We start from the raw sequence: 8,100 nt of genomic DNA on the forward strand, positions 1-8,100 counted from the left end.
CACACTGATTTAGAGAATATTTTACTCATTCATTATTTGAAGATCTGACTCTTTAAAGGTTTCTAGCTTGAGTAAACACAATTTTCTTTCAGAATAGAACAAAGCACCATTTATTTATTTACTTATTTTGTTTCCAAGGCACCAGTATTTATATTTGTATAGCACTGTGGTTCAGAGATTGTGCTCTGTCAGACAACTCCCTTGTTTGAAACCCTGCTCACTGTGTTGTGAATTCAATTATCTCTACCTCAGTTTCCTTATTTCTAAAAAGGGGATAGTTAAATCTATCCTTAGCAGGTTATTGTCAGGATTATATTACCATATACTGCTTAGCACAGTGTCTCTGACCCAAACTAAATGCTATGAAAGTGTGTATTAAGTTTTGACTGAGATACAAGGAAAAATGGTTCCAGTTTCCAAAGAGTTTGAAATCTTAAACTGACTTGCACTAGTATAACTAAGTGCTAAGTTAAGAGATAAAATCTCTATGTTCAGAATGAACTCAGAGAAGGAAGAAATCTGCAACTAAGGTCCTTGGAGGGGATTTAATGGAGGAATAGAACCTGTACTATTGGCTTTGAAGAATGAGTAAAGATTAAAAACTTAGGACCATGTCAGAATAGAAGCAATTTTTTTTTTTTTAATTTGAGGATTTCTCGGCACACATTCATATGAAACTATTTTGATTATTTTGTTTATACCGAGTAGTTATATGTGTTTAAGCTGCTTAATTTCTTTATAAATGATAATACATAATCTAATTGGAGAAAATCTAATTAAATGATAGGTACTTAATTACAGTTCCTTCAGATCTGAAGAACACGCTAATTTACTAGGTACTAGTGACTTTTCAGCACAGATATGCCTTTCTTCATTCATCTTTATGGAAAACTTGTATCTTTTATACACCTAAAGAAAGTGTAACTACCTGATCTGCTAGCAGCAGACATCACATCAGAATTACAGATGTTCAAAATCAATGAAGATATTGCTGCAAAGTTCTGTTTAGCATTTAGTTGGCAGTGACATACTACGAACCTTCAAAATATACTGCAATTTCCAAAAGGAGACATAGGAACCCAAAGCTAAAAATGACCTCTTAAAACAATTTAGGCTGACTTCAGCCTTCTCTGTGTTAAAATCAGGAAACTAAGTCAAATTCTCCCATGGCCCTAAGTAAGCCAGAAAGCTGCATTAATTCTTCCAGGTACCCCTGGGGTACGATTTGATGCTGTTGCCTTCTTAGTCACCAGATCATTTACAAAGTGGGATGATAACATATGTTTTCAAATGTGATTCCTAGGATCAAGACCACACAAGTTGAGAAACCAGGAAAGGATATTGCCACAACCTCTATCAAAACGCTCCAGCTTTATAAGAACACACTTTTCCCTATTTACATTCCCCAGTGAGTTTATACAGCTTCCATAACCATCCCATCCTCCCAAATATTTCTACTATTGTGAGTACCACTCACTCTTGTAACTCTTTCCCTCTACAAGTCATGCTGTGTGCTTCACACTTTCTGCTCAGCAAAATTTATCTGTCGTTTTTCCTATTCTTGTGGGGTCTTGCTACACACACACATTATCTAATTTAGTAAAATAACTATAACAGGAAATCAACATTTGGCTTCCCTTCAGTATTTTATTGGAAAGTCTATTGCAAAGAGTATTCAAAACATTGAAAACCAAGAACACTATGTCATTCTTGGAGAGTTCTCTTCTAAATGTCAGATTTGATTTGTTATTTTACCCCTAGTGAATCATGGGGGGAACAATCAACTTTATAAAGCACCAAAAGGCAATGGGGAGAAGAACAACCTAGGTGAAATTTAGACCTGTTGAAACGTATTTCCAGCTTAGAAATCTATGGTTAATTTGCACAACATGTTCTCAGGGAGAATGACTTCCTAAATTTGAACTTGAAGTTGACACAGAGAGAAGCAATCTGACACCGCTGTTGCAACCAGCCTATTTTCAATAGTAAGAAAAACAAACTCATATAAAACTTATCTCTGAGTTTTTGGTAGGGTAACACTGAAAGAATGATGTCACTTTTCCTTTCTTATGCTTTTAAGATCTATGAGGCCATTTCCTGGAAGATGTGTTCCTTTAGTTATAATGAACATGGGCAGGCAAACAGATCTCACAAGATGCTTCAATGTCTGAAAATTTGCAGTTTCTGGTAAGAGCTGGAAATTTCTATTTTAAGTGGAGTCTTGGTAAGCAGCCCTGATAAATGTTTTCTCAATTGATTTAATTACTACTGATTTTCACATTCTGCTTTTGAGTTGAATCCTAAATATTTGACAGTTTTAGAATGTGGAATTCACAACCAGCAAATAAAGAAGCCATCTTTATAAATGTCTCCAACATTTTAAAAAATAGTAATAAGCATTTTGAATTTACAGTAAGCACTTGTTCAACAAATTGGGCTGTTGTCTCAATGGAAAGCAGCTTTCTGCTAACTGGATGTCTTGGCTGTATCGCTTTTATGATGAAAAATGGTATAGTGTTTTAGATATCTTTTGCCAAGAAAAGAACTACAGAGTAATGATAAAATGGAATGGACTGTTTGGAAAATGATTCTTCAGAATACAAGGTCTTACAGGCAGTATCCTTTTCATGAATCAACTGGCAAACAAGGAATATACACATCACTGTGACTGAATAAGTGGCATAATTTTCAAGGTCCAAACAAGAAAATAAAAAGAGATGAGTGGATATTATGTATTTGATGGCAGTGAAGTAGAATGTATTATAAAAATAGTGAATGTATTTTTAATATGTATATTTCAGCTCCTATCCCAGGTAAGCAGATATCAGCTGAGAATTAGAAGTGCAAGAGATTTATTATGGATAAGGCCTGTGAAAGATAAAGGAGACAAAACAGAAGTCAGTCTGTGATAAAGGTCTGACACCTTTGAGAGGTGGGAGGAAAGAACTGAGAATTGGATGGGAAGAATTTTGGCTTATGGTACAGCTCCGAGAAAGTCTTGGCCCTTGTATTGGAGAGCTGCAATACGAAGACTGCCAATAGAGGAGTTCTGTTTCTGTTACTGAACCAAGCAGGTCTATTCACCTGATGTGCTGCAAAGCCAAGCTACTGACATTGGGTTGTGGTGAAGGAAAGCACAGAGTTTACTGGAAGGCGCCCTCAGTTCAGTTGCTCAGTCATGGCCACTGTTTGCAACCCTATAGACTGCAGCACGCCACGCTTCCCTGTCCATCACCAACTCCCAGAGCTTGCTCAAACTCATGTCCATCGAGTCGGTGATGCCATCTAGCAATCTCATCCTCTGTTGTCCCCTTCTCCTTCTGCTTTCAATCTTTCTCAGTATCAGGGTCTTTTCCAATGAGTCAGTTCTTTGCATCAGGGGCCAAAGTATTGGAGCTTCAGCTTCAGCATCGGTCCTTTCAATGAATATTCAGGACTGATTTCTTTTAGGATTGCCTGGTTTGATCTCCTTGCAGTCCAAGGGACTCTCAAGAGTTTTCTCCAACACCACGGTTCAAAAGTATCAATTCTTCAGGGCTCAGCTTTCTGTATGGTCCAACTCTCACATCCATACATGACTATTGGAAAAACCATAGCTTTGACTAGATGGACCTTTGTTGGCAAAGTAATGTTTCTGCTTTTTATTATGCTGTCTAAGTTGGTCATAGCTTTTCTTCCAAGGAGCAAGGTGCCCTATATAGAGTCAAATAAGGAGAATAGGCAGCTCAGGCTCAAAAGACAGGAACTACCCTATGGCTTTCAGGGAAGGGATTTTTTTTTTTTTTTGTAATTGTGCTGAGTTGCAGCTCATGGGTTCTTTGTTGCTGCATGTGGGCTTTTCTTTAGCACAGCGAGGGGGGACTAATTTGTAGCTGCAGTGGCTTTTCTCGTTGTGCAGCACAAGTTCCAATAGTTGCAGCTCGTGGGCCGCAGACACAGGCTCATTAGTTGGGGCACACAGGCTTCATAGCTCCACTGCATGTGGAATCTTCCCTAATCAGGAATCGAACCCGTGTCTCCTGCCTTGGTAGGTGGATACCCCACCAGGGAAGTCCCAGGGATACAATTTAGAAAGAAATTTCTTATTATAAATCTTTGCATTTCTGGATGAGTTTATTAATCAAAGAGCAACTCAAAGTTCCAAAGCACACTGTTTAAAAAAATTAAACAAAAACAACCTATTATTCTCCATAGTCATATATTTGCGATAAAGAGTATTGTGATTCTATGTAATCAAAGCAAAGTATAAAAATTAATTGGAGGGCTTCCCTGGTGGCTCAGTGGTAAAGAATCCACCTGCCAATGCAGGAGACACAGGTTTGATCCCTGATCTAGGAGGATCCCACATACCACCGTGCAACTAGGCCCTTGTGCCACACTACTGAGCCTGTGTTCTGGAGCCCAGGAGTTGCAACTACTGAGCCCAAATTCTGTAGCTACTGAAGTCCACATGCCCTAGAGCCCATGCTCTGCAACAAAAGAAGCCACCACAATGAGAGGCCCATGAACGGCAACTAGAAAGTAGCCTTTGCTTGCCGCAACTGGAGAAAAACCTACTTAGCAAGAATGACCTAGCACTATCAAAAATTTTAAAAATAAAAATAATAATTGGAGGAAAAGAAAAATACAAGGCAAATGATTATACATAACTTCTGGTTTCCATTTTTCACATTCATCAAAATGGCTTTATTGTTCCTTTTGATTGACTTGATAAAAGTAAATGTAAATGAGCTTATAAAATAAATGTATGTCAAAATTAAATTTATTCTACATGAAATATTGATCTACAATGTGTTTTACAGTTTTAAAATTTGGAGAACACCTCTTTTACACTGCAGATTAGAGGGAGGCATTTCTTGAGGTGGAATAGAGAATAAAAAGGTTTTGAGGAGACAAAATTACTGAAAAACAAAAGAGGAGCACTCCACAAGGTGACCAGTTTTTTAAAGACTTACCTTGTTCTCTCCAAGTCATCAGTTGGTGCTACGTCCCATCTTTAATTCAGCTGGACCCTCAGGTGGGTGGGAATTGTAACAGGCGATCTCTTCTGCAATCATCAAATTAATGTTGTCAATTCTTTGTGAAATCAAAGGCATATCTTTTTTTCTTTTTTTAATACAGACCACTTTGCAAATGTGTGTGTCATCCTTGTGCAGGGGCCAGGCTAATCTTTGTTGTATCATTCCAATTTTAGTACATGTGCTGCTAAAGCATGCAAAAAGGTATATGCTTTTAAGCAATTGCTTCAAAAGATGGAAAAGACTATACAATGAATAGTACTTCTCTCTTCTTCTGGTCCTTACTTACCCAGGTAATTTTCTGGAGAGAGTACAAAAACTGAAGACAAAAACAAAAACACAACTATATAACCAAAACCTAAGTTACTAGCTTTCTTGGTACATATACAGTAACTACAAAAAAAAATATCATTTAGAAAATTTTTGTTTCTTATTTATTCTTTCAGAGATATTCTATATATTTGAGTATACACATATACCCATAAATCTTTATCTTCCACATTAATCATAAAAAACAGTACAAAGAACATACTTACATATATATCATTTTAAAAGTGTAAAAGTATATCTCTAGGATACTTTTGTCTTCTTTTGTATCAGGTTTTCTTAATGATTTGTTGGGAGCTGTATATTAATACAAAGGAAGCAAGTCTTCAATGTATGAGTCCATAGTTTTTCAAAAGTGAAAGTGGCTCAGTCGTGTCCGACTCTTTGCGACCCCATGGACTGTATAGCCCTTGGCATTCTCCAGGCCCGAATACTGGAGTGGGTAGCCTTTTCCGTCTCCAGGGGATCTTCCCAACCTAGGGATTGAACCTAGGTCTCCCACATTGCAGGCAGATTCTTTATCAGCTGAGCCAAAGTTCAAGTTAAAAGTGGATTGAGAGGATTTCCTGTTAGTCCAGTGACTAGGAATTGGTGCTTTCACTACCCGGACCAGGTTTGATCCCTGGTCAGGGAACTAAGAAGCCAACGGGCATGGCAAAAAAAAAAAAAACAACAAAAAAACAACTGGGTTGAAATCTTTATATATTGAGTTTTCACTTTCTTATGAATGTAAGTAGTACAAGAGGAAAAGGGAATTGTATAGGTCTTCAGTAAGGATTCTTGGTTGAAGCTTCCTTATTTAAAATGATATTTTCCTTTACAGCACAGTGAATTGTGTGTCCTATTAATATAAGGACATACAACATTTTTACAGTGATGATGCTTCCCTGGCGGTGCAGTTGTTAAGGATCCACCTTGCAGAGCCAAGTCCACTTGGTCTGGGAAGATTCCACATGCCATGGAGAAACAGCCCGTGCATCACAACTACGGAGCCCACGTGCTGCAACTACTAAAGCCTGTGAGCCTAGAGCCTGAGCTCTGCAGGGAGGGAAGTCAGCGCAACGAGAAGCCTGCCCATGACAACAAAGGTGGCCGCAGCGCGCTGCAGCTGGAGAAAGCCCTTGTGCAGCAATGAAGACCCATCACAGCCAAAAATAAAATAAATAACTTTTATAGAGATGAAATAAAATAACACTTTAATATTTATTACCTGTGCAAATCTCTTTTCTACTTAATATTTGTCATTATCAGTAATCTGTCTTCTTCCTGAATGCCAGCCTTGACAACTTGTTACATCAAGAACCTGAAAGCACAGAAATATAAAGTTTCTGTAAAGTTGGGCCTTTTGTAACATAATTCCCACAGACAGATGCAAAACTGTAATCTAACCCACTATTTCAGGAGTAGAGAGAACACTTCTGTGACATGGGATAAGAGTTAAACCCTACTGAACTACAGATGCTTGTGTTGGCATTACAGCAGTTATGATCTGCAAAATCTTAAAGCAAATTTCGATTGTAGCAAATTAAATAATATGTAAAGAGTTAGTGACCCAAGATTTAAAATTAAAAAAAAAAACAAAAACTGTTTTCAGTGTTTACAAATTAATTTCCTTTAGCTTTCAGAATATTTTTCATTTTGACAAGAAAAGAATGACAAAAATGTCATGTACTAAATGGTGCCATCGTCCTATGATGCTGGTTTTGGAGAACTCTTTAAAGAGCATGAACTTGTAGAAAGATGTTTATCTACTTGGAAAGAACATAACCCCCAAGAGGTTTTCTGGACTGTTCCCTAATTTTTTGGATCTTTATCAAATTTCCTGCCTATGCTCATGCACTCACACTTAATTTGTCATAATTCTCCTTTAGAAAAGGCTCATTTTAAGAGAAGCACAACAACTGTGCTACCTTTGGAACTTATAAATACCTAGTCTGGGATTTCCTTAAGCCTGTCATCTGTTTCCTCATTTCAAAACTTGAAACAGTGTTAGACTGTGTTTTTAAAATGTTGGGTTTGTTTTGCAAATACAGGAAAAGCAACACTTCCTAATTTGCTTAGATGAGTGCCCACGTAATTTGGAATTATATCAACTCATATTAAGTACTGCTGTTGTAACAATAGGAATGATCAGGTTTTACGTGCGTGCATACACGGAGATGCGTGTGTGTCTGTGGTATGAGTGTATATAATTAGTGTAATACAGGATTTTAGAGAATCAGTATGAACGTCAATCCATTCTTTAAATATTGTGACAGAGAGACTGAACTAAAGTGAACATACCCAGATCTGCTAAGCATACTTCCTCTCTTTCAGTCATTGATTAACCTATTTCCCCCAACTGGAAAAGTGGCAGTATTTTTCCATTCCTTAAATCCTTGAATTAGAATTCATTAACAAGAGTATTTTTTGTGGAACATGATATTTTCTAAAATGGTGCTTTTAAATGAGGAACATATTTGTTCAGTCTTTTAGACATTTAACAGTTGTTTATATCATTTATATATATATTTTTAATATTTTAATTATGTTAAAAAACTGGATGATAGATCTAGCTCAAAATTCTATTCTATATTGGAATTTCCCTTATAATTTCTGTGATAAATAGTTAATCAGTTTTTTGTTGTTCTCTTAGTTAAGAAAATGTATAGGAAAGCATCTAGTACTGTTTCTGGTACAATTAATTTTTTGCTAAAAATATTTTTTAAATGAAGAAATTTTACCAGTGGATAATCTTTTATTCAAAGATTATCAT

The 8,100-nt window shown here is 36.8% G+C and overlaps 1 long non-coding RNA gene and 1 other non-coding gene across 2 annotated transcripts; one reads left to right on the forward strand and one right to left on the reverse strand.

The window, feature by feature from the left end:
* Nucleotides 1–2,112: 2,112 nt before the first annotated feature.
* On the forward strand, nucleotides 2,113–6,500 carry LOC122450131. Its single transcript, XR_006272068.1, has 3 exons — nucleotides 2,113–2,187; nucleotides 4,803–5,017; nucleotides 6,169–6,500. It is a non-coding gene; the product is annotated as an uncharacterized LOC122450131 (long non-coding RNA).
* On the reverse strand, nucleotides 5,112–5,214 carry LOC122450657. The gene has a single exon (XR_006272162.1). It is a non-coding gene; the product is annotated as a U6 spliceosomal RNA (small nuclear RNA).
* Nucleotides 6,501–8,100: the final 1,600 nt, after the last annotated feature.

Source organism: Cervus canadensis, chromosome 11 (assembly GCF_019320065.1).
Source record: "Cervus canadensis isolate Bull #8, Minnesota chromosome 11, ASM1932006v1, whole genome shotgun sequence".
Classification (NCBI taxonomy): Eukaryota; Metazoa; Chordata; class Mammalia; order Artiodactyla; family Cervidae; genus Cervus; species Cervus canadensis.